The following is a 15,599-nucleotide window of genomic DNA, read 5'->3' as shown; positions in this document are numbered from 1 at the left end:
TTTTAGTTTGGCTCTCTTTTCTTTCGTTTTCTTCTTTCTTCCTTTCTCTTAAATGCAGGTCATTAATTTCACAAGGCATGGTTCTGAATCTCAGGAGCATCTTAAAAAATCTGATGCCCAGGTCCTGCCCACTGAGAGTCTGAATCAACTGTCTTGGGTGGGGCCTGGGCATCTGCACTCTTAGAAAGCCCCAGGTGACAATAATAGTGGGAGACTTTAATACCCCACTCACAACTATGGATAGATCAACTAAACAGAAAATGAACAAGGAAACACAAACCTTAAATGACACAATAGACCAGCTAGACCGAATTGATATCTATAGGACATTTCACCCCAAAACAATCAACTTCCCCTTTTTCTCAAGTGCACACAGAACCTTCTCCAGAATAGATCACATCCTGGGCCATAAATCTAGTCTTGGAAAATTCAAAAAAATTGAAATCATTCCAGCCATCTTTTCTGACCACAGTGCAGTAAGATTAGATCTCAATTACAGGGAAAAAATTGTTTAAAATTCAAACATATGGAGGCTAAATAACACACTTCTGAATAACCAACAAATCATAGAAGAAATCAAAAAAAGAAATAAAAATATGCATAGAAATGAATGAAAATGAAAACACAGCAACCCAAAACTTATGGGACACTGTAAAAGCAGTGCTAAGGGGAAGGTTCATAGCATTACAGGCTTACATCAAGAAACAAGAAAAAAGCCAAATAAATAACCTAACTCTACACCTAAAGCAATTACAGAAGGAAGAAATGAAGAACCCCAGGGTTAGTAGAAGGAAAGAAATCTTAAAAATTAGGGCAGAAATAAATGCAAAAGAAACTAAAGAGACCATAGCAAAAATCAACAAAGCTAAAAGCTGGTTTTTTTTAAAAGATAAACAAAATTTACAAACCATTAGCAAGACTCATTAAGAAGCAAAGAGAGAAGAAACAAATTAACAAAATTAGAAATGAAAATGGAGAGATCACAACAGACAACACTGAAATACAAAGGATCATAAGAGACTACTACCAGCAGCTCTATGCCTATAAAATGGACAACTTGGAAAAAATGGATAAATTCTTAGAAAAGTATAACTTTCCAAAACTGAGCCAGGAAGAAATAGAAGATCTTAAGAGAGCCATCACAAGCAAGGAAATCAAAACTGTAATCAGAAATCTTCCAGCAAACAAAAGCCCAGGACCAGATGGCTTCACAGCTGAATTCTACCACAAATTTAGAGAAGAGTTAACACCTATCTTACTCAAACTCTTCCAGAAAATTGCAGAAGAAGGTAAACTTCCAAACTCATCCTATGAGGCCACCATCACCCTAAGTCCAAAACCAGACAAAGATGCCACAAAAAAAGAAAACTACAGGCCAATATCACTGATGAACATAGATGCAAAAATCCTTAACAAAATTCTAGCAAACAGAATCCAACAACATATTAAAAAAATCATACACCAAGTGGGCTTTATCCCAGGAATGCAAGGATTCTTTAATATCCACAAATCAATCAATGTAATACACCACATTAACAAATTGAAAGATAAAAACCATATGATTATCTCAATAGATGCAGAGAAAGCCTTTGACAAAATTCAACACTCATTTATGATTAAAACTCTCCAGAAAGCAGGAATAGAAGGAACATACCTCAACATAATAAAAGCTATATATGACAAACCCACAGCAAGCATTACCCTCAATGGAGAAAAATGGAAAGCTTTTCCCCTGAAATCAGGAACAAGACAAGGGTGCCCACTCTTACCACTACTATTCAACGTAGTTTTGGAAGTTTTGGCCACAGCAATCATAGCAGAAAAAGAAGTAAAAGGAAGATAGGAAAAGAAGAAGTGAAACTCTCGCTGTTTGCAGATAGGAAAGGAAGATAGGAAAAAGATAGGAAAAGAAGAAGTGAAACTCTCGCTGTTTGCAGATGACATGATCCTCTACATAGAAAACCCTAAAGACTCTACCAGAAAATTACTAGAGCTAATCAATGAATATAGTAAAGTTGCAGGATATAAAATTAACACAGAGAAATCACTTGCATTCCTATACACTAACAATGAGAAAACAGAAAGAGAAATTAAGGAAACAATACCATTCACCATTGCAACAAAAAGAATAAAATACTTAGGAGTATATCTACCTAAAGAAACAAAAGATCTATACATAGAAAGCTATAAAACACTGATGAAAGAAATCAAAGAGGACACAAACAGATGGAGAAACATACTGTGTTCATGGATTGGAAGAATCAATATTGTCAAAATGGCTATTCTACCCAAAGCAATCTATAGATTCAATGCAATCCCTATCAAGCTACCAACGGTATTTCTCACAGAACTAGAACAAATAATTTCACAATTTGTATGGAAATACAAAAAACCTCGAATAGCCAAAGTAATCTTGAGAAAGAAGAATGGAACTGGAGGAATCAACCTGCCTGACTTCAGGCTCTACTACAAAGCCACAGTCATCAAGACAGTATGGTACTGGCACAAAGACAGAAATATAGATCAATGGAACAGAATAGATAGCCCAGAGATAAATCCACGAACCTATGGACACTTTATCTTCGACAAAGGAGGCAAGGATATACAATGGAAAAAAGACAACCTCTTTAACAAGTGGTGCTGGGAAAACTGGTCAACTACTTGTAAAAGAATGAAACTAGAACACTTTATAACACCATACACAAAAATAAACTCAAAATGGATTAAAGATCTAAATGTAAGACCAGAAACTATAAAACTCCTAGAGGAGAACATAGGCAAAACACTCTCCGACATAAATCACAGCAGGATCCTCTATGACCCACCTCCCAGAATATTGGAAATAAAAGCAAAAATAAACAAATGGGACCTAATGAAACTTAAACGCTTTTGCACAACAAAGGAAACTATAAGTAAGGTGAAAAGACAGCCCTCAGATTGGGAGAAAATAATAGCAAATGAAGAAACAGACAAAGGATTAATCTCAAAAATATACAAGCAACTCCTGAAGCTCAATTCCAGAAAAATAAATGACCGAATCAAAAAATGGGCCAAAGAACTAAACAGACATTTCTCCAAAGAAGACATACAGATGGCTAACAAACACATGAAAAGATGCTCAACATCACTCATTATCAGAGAAATGCAAATCAAAACCACAATGAGGTACCATTACACGCCAGTCAGGATGGCTGCTATCCAAAAGTCTACAAGCAATAAATGCTGGAGAGGGTGTGGAGAAAAGGGAACCCTCTTACACTGTTGGTGGGAATGCAAACTAGTACAGCCACTATGGAGAACAGTGTGGAGATTTCTTAAAAAACTGGAAATAGAACTGCCATATGACCCAGCAATACCACTTCTGGGCATACACACTGAGGAATCCAGATCTGAAAGAGACACGTGCACCCCAATGTTCATCGCAGCACTGTTTATAATAGCCAGGACATGGAAGCAGCCTAGATGCCCATCAGCAGACGAATGGATAAGGAAGCTGTGGTACATATACTCCATGGAATATTACTCAGTCATTAAAAAGAATTCATTTGAATCACTTCTAATGAGATGGATGAAACTGGAGCCCATTATACAGAATGAAGTAAGCCAGAAAGATAAAGAACATTACAGCATACTAACACATATATATGGGATTTAGAAAGATGGTAATGATAACCCTATATGCAAAACAGAAAAAGAGACACAGATGTATAGAACAGACTTTTGGACTCTGTGGGAGAAGGCGAGGGTGGGATGTTTCGAGAGAACAGCATGTATATTATCTATGGTGAAACAGATCACCAGCCCAGGTGGGATGCATGAAACAAGTGCTTGGGCCTGGTGCACTGGGAAGACCCAGAGAAATCGGGTGGAGAGGGAGGTGGGAGGGCGGATCGGGATGGGGAATACATGTAACTCCATGGCTGATTCATGTCAATGTATGACAAAACCCACTGCAATGTTGTAAAGTAATTGGCCTCCAACTAATAAAAATAAATGAAAAAAAATTTTTTTTAAATAAGAAAAAAAAAAAAGAAAGCCCCAGGTGCTTCTACTGTACAGCCAGGACTGAGAACCACAGAACTGATGGTTTCCAGCTCACAGCTGAAAAACCACTCCATTGTTTACATCTGGGTCTGCTAAACACTCTCGGAATGTCATCCCACCCCCATCCCGCTGAGGCGCCTCTGGTTGCTTGAACGGACCACTCACTCCTCTCGCTCAAAGTGCACCAGCAAAAACACAGCAAAGCAGGAAGGTCCAAGTGGGGCCTGAACTTCATGGGCGGCCTCCTTTGTCCTCCCCAGATGGCCAAGAAGGCCCACAAAGAACAAAACCTGCAGCGGACTTGGAGTGTTTCATTAAAAAGTGAAGGGACCCTCCGAGAACGTTTGCTTGAGAGAAGAGGCTAAGAAAAAGTAAAGAGAAACTGCCAGACACCAGGCCTGCTTGCTCACACAGTAGAGGAAGTTGTGCCCGTGCAGAGATAGGGGTCCCAGTAGAGCCCAGAAGACAAGTTGGGGGGTGTAGGGTTGGGGGAGGACTTTGCCACCTAGTCTTCTCCTCCTTCCAAGTGTGGAGGAGGAAACAGAGAGCTCCTCCAGCCTCAGCTCGTCTCTGCCCTCCAGAAAACGGGTCTGCAACACTGCCCTGCTCACCTGGTTGGAAGCAACTGCAGCCCATGGCCAGCAGAACCAGAATGCAGAAGGAACCACAGACATAGGTGGTTCTGGGTCCCTGCCCTTCTTACTCTTGGACACATGGATGGGATCAGGAAACCTGACCTGGATCTGTGCACCATGGGTTCAAAAGCCAAAGCTATGTCTTAGATGCATAGTCCCTGGACTGACTAACCAGACATTATACTGCTAGTTACCATTTACTGGGCAACTCTGTGAGCTGAGTATTTTATATACACTATCCCATCTAATTGCACAACAGCACTTCAGACCTGCACTTTTAAGGAGCTCATCCAGGGTCATTCTAGAATGCTAACACGGGTTGGTCCCCACCCCAGATCCCTTAATCTAGTTCAGGATCTCTCAGCACTCCTGCCATTTGAAATGAAAATGAAAGTCGCTCAGTCATGTCCAAATATTTGTGACCCCAAGAACTATATAGTCCATGGAACTGTCCACGCCAGAATACTGGAGTGGGTTCCCTTCTCCAGTGGATCTTCCCAACCCAGGAATTGAACTGGGGTCTCCTGCATTGCAGGGGGATTCTTTACCAGCTGAGCTACCTGGGAAATTCTTTGCTGTGAAGGGCCATCCCATGCATTATACAACATCTAGCAGCATTTCTCGCCTCTTCCTATTAGATGCCAGTAACATCTCTCTCCTTTCCAGCTATGAAAATCAAAAATATCTCCAGACATTGCCAAATATCCTGGCGGCCTGGGGGTGAAAGGGATGTAAAATCTTTGCCCCTGCTCCTTATTAAGAACACCTGCTCTAGTCTCAAGCACCCTGCTGTACTGTTTCCTGTGTGTAAACTACCATTCAGAACAGAGACGGAGCAAAGGTCAAATGCCACTATAGAAGGGATAAACAACAAAAATAGCCCCATCCTACAGTGAGACAGTGGCCCCTCAGTGTCTATGGGGACTGCTTCCAGGATCCTTCTGGCATACCAAAATCTGCGGATGCTCAAGTCCTTTATATACAATGGCACAGTATTTGCATGTAACCTACCCACATCCATCCACATACTTTTAAACATCTCTAGATTACTTATATTACCTAATACAATGTAAATGTTATGTGAATAGCTGTAAATACAATGTAACTGTTTTGTGTAAAATAAATGCTGTGTAAGTAGTTGCCTGGGCATGACAAGTTCAAGCTTTGTTTTCTGGAATTTTCTGTTTTTTTTTAACTTTTTGTTTTATACTGGGATATAGACTATTATAGTCTATATATGATAGGTACATGTGACGGTTTCAGGTGAACTGAGAAGGGATTTAGCCATACATATACATGTATTCATGCTCCCCCAAAATTCCCCTGGGATATTTTTTTCCCCTAACTATTTTCTGACGTTTATTTCAACTGACATTTTAAGGCTAGACAAGAAAAATTTAAACATAAAATTTTTCTCTGCCCTTTGGCCTCCTCCCTCCCATCCACTTGTCATTGTACATCTTCATTATGCATTAACCAGATTCTCCAATGGCAGAAATACCTGCTCAATCAGAAAGATCACTTGTGCTTCTTCTGACAATCACATAACTCTTTAAAAGATAACATTCCTTTGTCAATCCTTAAGAAGTCATGATAACCCACCTTCATCTTCTACCTGTAGACATCTTGGGTGAGCTTTATGTACAATACCAATATATAATTTCCCTTAAATATAGAAACTGCTATAGAATAGACTGGCCAGAGAATGAACCTGGGGAGATACTGGGTCACACCTAATGGAAGCTCTTCACTTAAATACTTACTTATGACCTTATTAATGCCACTAGCTGCATTACTTGTATTCCTCCTATTGAAGAAGATGATTGTTTCTTGCATGACCAAATATGTGGCCAAGGCTCTGGTAAAATTAATGATGATTAGGTGACTTGAAATGATTGATGAAATATACGATTCTGTAAGATCAATGATTATAATAGTGTAACTCTAGATGTGGGAAGAAGCAACAAGAGGGAACCATTTCCCAGACCATATTACAGGCTGGCCAGAGGATCTGGCTACTTAACAGAGTCTTGTCCACTAAGAGCACATTGAGAAGCCTATTAAAGAAATCCTTGCCCAACCTGGGAAGGAGCGTTCCTAGCATCACGAGACAAAGCGGTCACAAAATGCCTCCTAGATCCTGGTCAAAATTAAGACTGAAAAGGAGGGGATTGTAAAAATAAAGAAGGTTGCCTACCATCAATTCTACAAGGATTAAGTCATCAGCCACTGTGGTCACTGACCTATGCAGTACACCTTGAAAGGAATTCAGGGCAAAGATCAGGATGAGGCATTTTGTGCTACAGGAAAACAGAAATTGGCCCTCAAATGGTTAAGATATTTTTCAGGAGAAAATTTTATGAATCCAGTTTCTAGAATCTTCCCATATTTACAGAGGCACTAAAACCATCAACTAAGACACCTGTTCCTTGCAGATAGCAATAACTCTACCAATATGTGTGCTTGATTGCATGTTCCCCCTTCTCCAAAGTCACATCTAGACTGGTCACAACCTTTACCTCTTCGGAATAGTTCTCAGACCTCTCTGGGAGACTGTCTCCCAGGTTATAATCCTCAGCTTGATTGAATAAAATGTTCCATTTCTTTCTTAGATTGACTATGGATTAATTTTTTCATTGAAATTTCCATCCTTGATTGGTTGAACCTGAGGATGTAGACTCCATGTCCCCACACCAGCCCGCATAGAGAAGGCAGACTGTCGATCACTTTACAATTCACTAAGTAATTTTAGAGCCCTTACTTCCCTTTATGGCATCTGAGTACATAGCAGGATCTAATCCTGAAAGAATTAATCCACATCAAAAAATATAAACACTATTGAGAGGTCCATATATTTAGCCTTCTCCAAGAAATTGAGGAAAAGGAACATGTAGTGAAATTCATATTAATCCTTAGCCCTGTAAGCCATTAGGAGAAAAAAAAAACAAAAAAACAACTCTTGCTAATGCATTGTCCTAAGTAAAGGGTACATTATGTGAACTTCTGGAGGAAAAAAATCTGTTCCTTATACCTCGTCTCCTGCGCATACTTTACTGAAACATAGAGAATTCTCACTAAATGTTGAACATTTCATGAAACAGCTATTTCATAGTAACCATAAATTATTTCATTAAAATTAAGCTAAAATTAACTGTATATAATACAATTCATAAATTTGCAAAAACTGTTTGTATTTACGAAAGAGCTGAGAATGCAGTGCCAGGTTCTTCTCAGTCACTTAAAAAAAAAAAAAAAGAACAAAACTCCAATTTAATTGAAACAAACCTTTCCCAGAATCATCCTTTTCAATATATGACAAGAGAACTAGAGCTATGTTGTTAGAAAAATATTTCATTGGATCAGGGAGAAAATTATAGGAGAAGCTTTTAAACAATTTTCTTTCAGCTTTTTACCAAACTGTACACCTAATACACAATCAAAACTGGACTTTTTGTATTTTAAAATACGTGCATGCTCAGTAGCTAAGTCGTGTCAGACTCTTTGCAACCCCATGGACTATAGCCTGTAGGTTCCTCTGTCCAAGGGATTTTCTAGGCAAGAATACTGGAGTGGGTTGCCATTTCCCTCTCCAGGGGATCTTTCTGACCCAGGGATTGAACTGGAGTCTCCTGCTTGGCAGGTGGATCCTTTACCTCTGGGAAGCCCAATAGGAATTCAAAATAAAGTAGCTAGCTATGGTTGCTGTTAAGGTCACTCTTAAAAATCTCCTGAGAGGACAGGTTCATTTGCAAAGCCCAGCCAAAGGGACTATCATTACATGGAAATTATAAATTTTTACATGGTTTAAAATGAATTTTAATACAATACGATCAATAAGCACTCTTAATAACACAAAGAGCTAGACTCTATGGAGCACTGATTATGTAAGGGACACTGACCTCAGGGATCAGTGAAGGGACACACACAAATCTTACTTCATCTTCATCACAGCCCCATGAGATACCTGCTCATCATATCTTCATGTTAGGGTAAGGAAATGGAGGCCAAAAGAGATGAATAATTTGTCCAAGATCATAGTTAAATCAAGATCCAAGCTATGGCTGTATTGAAACGTTAGGTTATACAACCTGAGGGGAAAAAATGGAATTTAGGGAAACAAAGGTAGAAAAGGGATATGTTAATTTTTCATGCAATGTGCTATGGAATCCCAAAACTAAAATGGATTTTCAGAAATCATTCTCTTCCCCTTGACTCTATATAGATCTTTTCACATAAAAACTTAGGTATCAGGCATTTAATGACCAATAGGGTAAGTGACTTTCTGACTACCTTTTTTGCTGGAAGAAACAAGTCTTTTGCTCATTTTGCTTTCAGTAAGAAATGCAAGGAGATGGAAACTGCCTGGTACAGAGGGCATGGAAGGGGAAAAGAAAGGCTTATTTTCTCCAGCCCCATAAGCTAGAAGATGTTGGTGCATGTTAAGTCACCTCAGTTGTGTCCGACTCTTTGCAACCCTATGGACTTTAGCCCACCATGCTCCTCTGTTCATGGGATTCTCCAAGCAAGAATACTGGAGTGGGTTGCCATTTCCTCCTCTAGGACCAGTTTTTTTTTTTTTTTTTTTTTTTTTTTAACACATGCACCAGAGCACAAACAACCAAATGAAGGCTGCATTTCAAAGCAACTACTTTACAATCCTAAACACATACTCTTTATTGGATGACCCCTGTAGAACTGCCAGTCCTTCAAGAGGACTTTCATTACTTTAATGGACATACTTCCTATAACAACCCCAATTCTCCACCAAAGTTGGCTCCACACAAGCGTTTGGCTGTTTCCCAACTGCGGAAGGTCTGCCATCACAGAGGCAATTCAGTCAACGTGTTGCCAACTCTGAAGGCAACTCCAAAGCAGGGCTCCAAAATTATTCTCGGCAATGACAGCATCACTAGAATTAGTACACAGCTTGCCATGATGAGGGGTGAGGAAGAAAGGGTGAAACACGAATTTATTTGAATGTATAAATACTTAGGTACTAATTCTAACATTTGGATAAAGAATTGGAAGAATCAGCTAGCTATATGTCCAAGTGAATAAGTATGCTACCGCAATAATGATAATGCAGATTTTGGTGCAAGGATCTGACCACTCCCTAACGGAAAAAAAACTTGTCCTGAAATGAAACCTGTGAAATTGAATAGATCACTTTACCGTTAACTTGCATACTTACTGACGAGCTTTCCTTTTGATGAAGGAAAAAAAAAATAGGCCCAACATATTAAAAAGTGAAAAGTGTTATTCACTAAGTTGTGTACTGTGTACAACTCTTTGTGAACTCATGGACTGTAGCGTCAGGCTCCTCTGTCCATGGGATTTCCCAGGCAAGAATAATGGAGTGGGTAGCTATCCTTTTCTCTAGGGAATCTTCCTCACCCAGGGATCAAACCCAGATCTCCTGCATTGCAGGCAGATTCTTTACCATCTGAGCCAAATACTAGATGCCAAAAGTCTTTGGTCCTCCCAGGAAACTCAAATCTCAGAGTATATTAGAAAATGGACCTATATCTACAGCAGAAAAGAAAAGGAGTAGAGCGCATTCCCTCCCCCTTCCACTGCCCCTTAAAGCCCAGGAACCTCTGCAGGGAGAAATCTACTTAACAGGATTCCCAAGGCCCTAGGTCTTCCTGAATTAGTTGTTATATCAAATAATTAAGCTAATTACCACACATAATTAACCATATAAAATACATTAATATAAGATGTCAATATTATTTAACTAGTAAAAGAGAACCAGACACCTACGACAAACAGGGGGAAAAAAAAAAGATAAACCAGACAGTGCTCTGGTCATTTGTTTATATTCAGACAGACTCTAGAATGCCCATTCACTGAGTTCCTGAGCAGGCTAGCGCCCCACCAGGTGACCTGGTCAAGGGTGCAGCAACTCAGGGGTGGGTCCAGGCTGTGGATATCCTAAGAGGGTAGTCAAGGGCAGTCCACCTTCCATGCAGGTTAATTCCTATTCACTCCACTAAAGGGAGCCCTGCCAACAGAAGCAATCCAAAAGTATAATACTCGTGTTTACTAGACTGTGGAATGCAATGCATTTGTGGGCGGTTCGTGTGTATGTGTATACGCCGGAACCTTCCTGATTTTCCTCCAGTTTTTACTCAGAAACAACCTCTCACAAAGTACAAAAGAGGAGGAAGCAAGCAGCACATGTGGATCTAAAAATTACACACACTTTTATTATGAGTTGCACACACACACACACAGAGGTAGAGCTTACCCATACAATTTGAAAACTCACTCCAGAGCTATTCTGAGCTATAAGCCCAGACTCTTCTCATCGGATCCCTGGGCAAAATCACTTCTAACCCAGCTCAGAAATATGAGATGCAACCCTAAGCCTGTCCAGTCCAGGGGTCTCCCTTTTGTGAGTCTGTGCCTGAGGGCCAACAGATGCTTAGGGCACTGCGGTGCCCACGCAGGTCTGCCAGGTGCGCCCCTCTCTGGTCCCCCTGCCGAAGTTGCCAACACTGCCTGAGCTCGCTAGGTGGAGGGTCCCAACCCAGCCCTGTCCAGGGTGGCCCTTCTTGCTTCTTCTAGTGGGTGTCCTCTTGAGATGGCCATGACCCCACCGAGTGGGCTGCGTCCCCTAGGCCGAGATGTTCCCTGAGTGCCTGCCCTACAGCTCCTCCGGCCACCTCGGATCCCCACCGCGGCGTTCTAGCTCTCTAGTCCCCCATCCTCCAGAACAGAACCCCGGTTCTCCGCACAGCTCCGCTCCCCGCGCCCGCCCTTTCGGCGAAAACCCCTCCATCCTTCCCGGGAGAAGTCACTCGCGTCGCCCCACCCTCCCCTGTCCGGGGCTCCCCTTCCTGGGGCTTCTCTCCCGCCCCGCCCGCCTCGGGCTTCCTCTCTCCGCACTCCCTTCCCGGGTTCTGCTCCCCTCCGCCCTGCGGAGGGCGCCCCGAGAAGGCCGACTGGGCAGCCCTCATTCCGCACCCCTGGGGACCTCTCCAACCTCAGGATCCTAACCCCGTAGTCCTCCAGGATCGGGTTTCGGGACGCCCCAACTTCGAGTTCCTGACCCTCTGCCTCGCCTTCAGGGCTCCTGGGCGCCCCAGCACCGGGGGCATGTTGACTCCCGCCCCCGGGCTCCTCCCCTACCTCGCGATGCTTCTCCGGGGGCCCCCACGGTCGCGATCTTGACATCCCGGTGCTTGCGCCCGGGGGCTCCCCAACAGCCGGGTCCTGACCCGCCTCCCTCCGCGCACCGCGCCGCCAGCCCAGGGACTCACCGGCAGCGGCGGCCGAGCCCGTGCACGCAGCCCAGCCCGCACTCCCGGCCCAAGATCCCGCTCCCAGCTTCCTGCAGGCGGCGGTGACTGCGGCCAGCGCGGGTCGGAGGAGCGGCGGGGAAGAGGGGCCAGCCGGGGGCGGGCTCCGCCCGGCTCCGCCCCTTCCCGGCCCGGGGGCGGGATGCGCAGGCCCGCGCACCCACCGCCGCCGCGGGTGCCGCCGGCGAGGAAGTTGACTTACGCCTCTACCTTCCAGCCGGGGGTCAGGCCCGCAAGGCCCCCTTTCGGCGGCTGAAGGCCCGAGGGGACAGGAAAAAAAGACACTAGTCAGCCGCTGTCCTGTTCTTTCCGGGGGTGGGGTGGGGCGGGGGCGGAGGGGCACTGCAGAAGTCTTTCCGGAGGGCGAAAAGCAACAAACTTCATCTTTTAAGACAGAATCCAATCTACTCTTAACCACCCAGATCTGCACATTCAGGGTCATTCTGCCCATGAAATCATGTTATGACTTGCCAAGGAGGGCGACTGTCGACACACACTTTCACACCCCTGAGATCCACCCTCTAAGGACTCCCCTGTGACTTAACGCAACATACAAACACACCTCTTACCCTGACAGGACGTCACCCACTTCTATACCCCCATCTCCTCTAGCAGGTTGCGATAACCATGACCTACGTACACAAGGGATGGAGTGGAAGCGGCAGGAAAGGAATTTCCACGTTTGGTCCTCCTCGGACTTGTCCCGTCCCCGCATTGCTGTCCACATTTTACCATAAGGAAAATGCACTTTTGATATTGGAGCACTGGGGAGCTTGGTGGTCCGGTGGTTAAGACTCCTTGCTCCCAATGCAGGGAAGCGGGATACATCCCTGGTCAGGCAACTATGCCACAACTAAGACCTGGTGCAGCCAAAAAAAGAAGAAAGAAAGAAAAGAGATAGGAGCATCAATTAACAAATCATATTGGCTTTGCTGTTAAAAAATCAGCCTTCATTATCATTATCTGGACAAAAGAAATAGAGACTCTTCAGATCCTGGGAAGATGACCTGCATTAGTGTTACTCTAAGAGATTCCTTTAATTCACTTCATTACTCTTTTGAGACAGGCAGGCCCAACTCCTGTTTGTTGAAACCTGGCACTTTTCTATTACATACCCTATCAAACGACCTATATGTGGAATCTAAAAAAAAAAAAAATACAAAGTATTTGCAAAACAGTAACAGACTCACAGGCATAGAGAACAGACTTGTTCTGGATAGGCTATGGGATTAAGGGAGTCAAACTACTGTGTGTAAAAATAGATAAGCAATAAAGATATGCTGTATAGCACAGGAAATTATAGCCATTATCTTATAATAACTTACAACGGAATAAATTCTGCAAAGATACTTAATCACTATGCTGTACCCCTGAAACAAATGTAATATTGTAAATCAACTGTACTTCAATTTTAAAAATTGAGGTCAATCTAAAAAGAAATAATAAAACTTGCTTTCCTAAATACACATAACATTAAATTTAAAACATTTTAACTGTGGTAAAATATGCATAATATCCCTGGAGGAGGGACTGGCAACCCACTCCAGTATTCTCGTTTGGAGAATTCCAGAGGCAGAGGAACCTGGAGGGCTCCAGTCCATAGGGTTGCAGATTCAGACAGGACCGAATCGACTTATCACCTCATGCATAATATAAAATTAACCGCCTTAATCATTTTTTTTAATGTACAGTTCATTACTGTTAAGTACTTTCAGGACTTCCCTGGTGGTCCAGTGGCTAAGAATCCACGTTGCAATGCAGGGGCCATGGTTTCCACACTTGGTTGGGGAACTAAGAGCCCGTATGCCATGGAGCGACTAAGCCCGCCAGCCACAGCTACTGAAGCCCCTGTACTCTGGAGTCTACGTACTCTGGAGGCCGAGCACCGCAACTAGAGTCCCTGCACTACAAGCAAAGATCCCACCCAGCCAGATAAATAAAACACATAAATACTAAAAAACTACTTGCATCTCATACTGGCTCCTTTCATTTCCTACTCTGAGATGATGTCTCACTTTGATTTGGGCAGTACAAGTGACACTTTTGTAACTCTGGAAAAAAGAATGACCTTATTATTTTTGAATCATTATAAGAGGCTCTTAGATCTTTCATAAAAGGGATGACATAAAATTCATATGTTAAGCCAAGAAAACTTTAAGCATAAAACTTTTTCTCTGCCCTTTGGCCTCCTCCCTCCCCTATACCATTCATTGGGCATTGGCATTCTGCATTAGCCAGGCTGCCCAGTGGCAGAAATACCTGCTCAAACATAAACATCAATTGTTCTTCTTTGGATGCCAACCACATAAGTCCTCAGAAGATAATATTCCTTTGTCAGTCCTTTAGGGGTCATCATAATCTACCACTCACCTCGTACCTGCAGACATCTTTGGTGAACTTTGAGTATGATAACAACATATCATTTCCCTTAAAGATAGTGATGGATGCAAAACAGACTGGTCAGCGATCTGGGGAGATACCGGGCCACGCCTACTGGAAGCTCTTCACTTAAATACTTATTTATGACCTTATCAATACTACTAACTATATTACTTTTATTCTGCTCATTGAGGAGCCTGGTGGGCTACAATCCATGCGGTCACAAAGAGTTGGACACGACTGAGCAACTTAGCATAGCACACTGTACAAGATGATTGTTTCTTGCATTACTAGATGTGTAATGATTAGCTGACTTCAAACGACTGATCAAAGATACAGTTTTATAAGATCAATGTATTTGTAACTCTAGATGTAGGGAGGGGCTTCCCATGGGGCACTTGTTGTACAGAACAGAAGACATAAGAGGTGTGTGTTCCATCCCTGGGTTGGGAGGATCCCCTCAAGAAGGACATGGCAACCCACTCCAGTATTCTTGCTTGGAGAGTCCCATGGAGAGAGAAGCCTGGTGGGTTATAGTCCATAGGGTCACACAGAGTTGGACACGAGTGAAGTGACTTCACTGTTTGTGACCCCATAGACTCTGTAGCCCGCCAGGCTCCTCTGTCCATGAGATTCTCCAGGCAAGAATACTGGAGTGGGTTGCCATTCCCTTCTCCAGGGGATCTTTTCGACCTAAGGATTGAACTCATGTTTCTTATGTCTATTGCATTGGTAGATGGATTCTTCACCACTAGTGCCACCCGGAAAGGCCCAATCTCTCTTCTAGGTAAATATTAATAGTTCCTGATTGAAGAGTTACCAGTGGCAAACTTAAAAAAATGATAAAGTGACCAAGCAGGAAAAGTTCATATCATTAATAACAGGATATGAATTGCTAAACCCCAGCAATATTGGATGTGTACACATGTTGATTTTAACATTTGTTCTGAAATGAGACTTGAATGTATGTAATTGGATTGTATATAGTTGGATCATGGTAATTAAATGGCAAGTTAGCCTGTGGGTATTAAGATACGAAGCCTTCTCTCACTCTTCAGCAGAAATTTGTAACTAAAGGGACTTTCCTGATGGTCCTGTCGCTAAGACTCTGTGCTTCCAATGCATGGGGCTCAGGTTCAATCCCTGGTCAGGGAACTAGATCCCACATGCCTCAACCAAAAATTCCTTCATGCCACAACTAAGACCCAGAGCAGCCAAATAAATAAATATTTAAAAA

At 42.7% G+C, this 15,599-nt stretch overlaps 1 protein-coding gene across 1 annotated transcript in view; it reads right to left on the bottom strand.

Annotated features, from left to right (window-relative positions):
• PAQR8 (progestin and adipoQ receptor family member 8) overlaps positions 1 to 12,053 on the bottom strand; it is a 42,601-nt gene extending 30,548 nt beyond the window's left edge. The window contains exon 1 of the mRNA XM_065913092.1: positions 11,945 to 12,053. The gene's annotated coding sequence lies outside the window, so the exon portion shown is untranslated. The remainder of the gene's footprint in view (positions 1 to 11,944) is intronic.
• Between the last annotated feature and the right edge of the window lie 3,546 nt (positions 12,054 to 15,599).

This window comes from Muntiacus reevesi, chromosome 20, assembly GCF_963930625.1.
Source record: "Muntiacus reevesi chromosome 20, mMunRee1.1, whole genome shotgun sequence".
NCBI lineage: Eukaryota > Metazoa > Chordata > Mammalia > Artiodactyla > Cervidae > Muntiacus > Muntiacus reevesi.
Note: the sequence above shows the minus strand (reverse complement) of the source record. Positions and strands in the feature narration are given on the sequence as shown.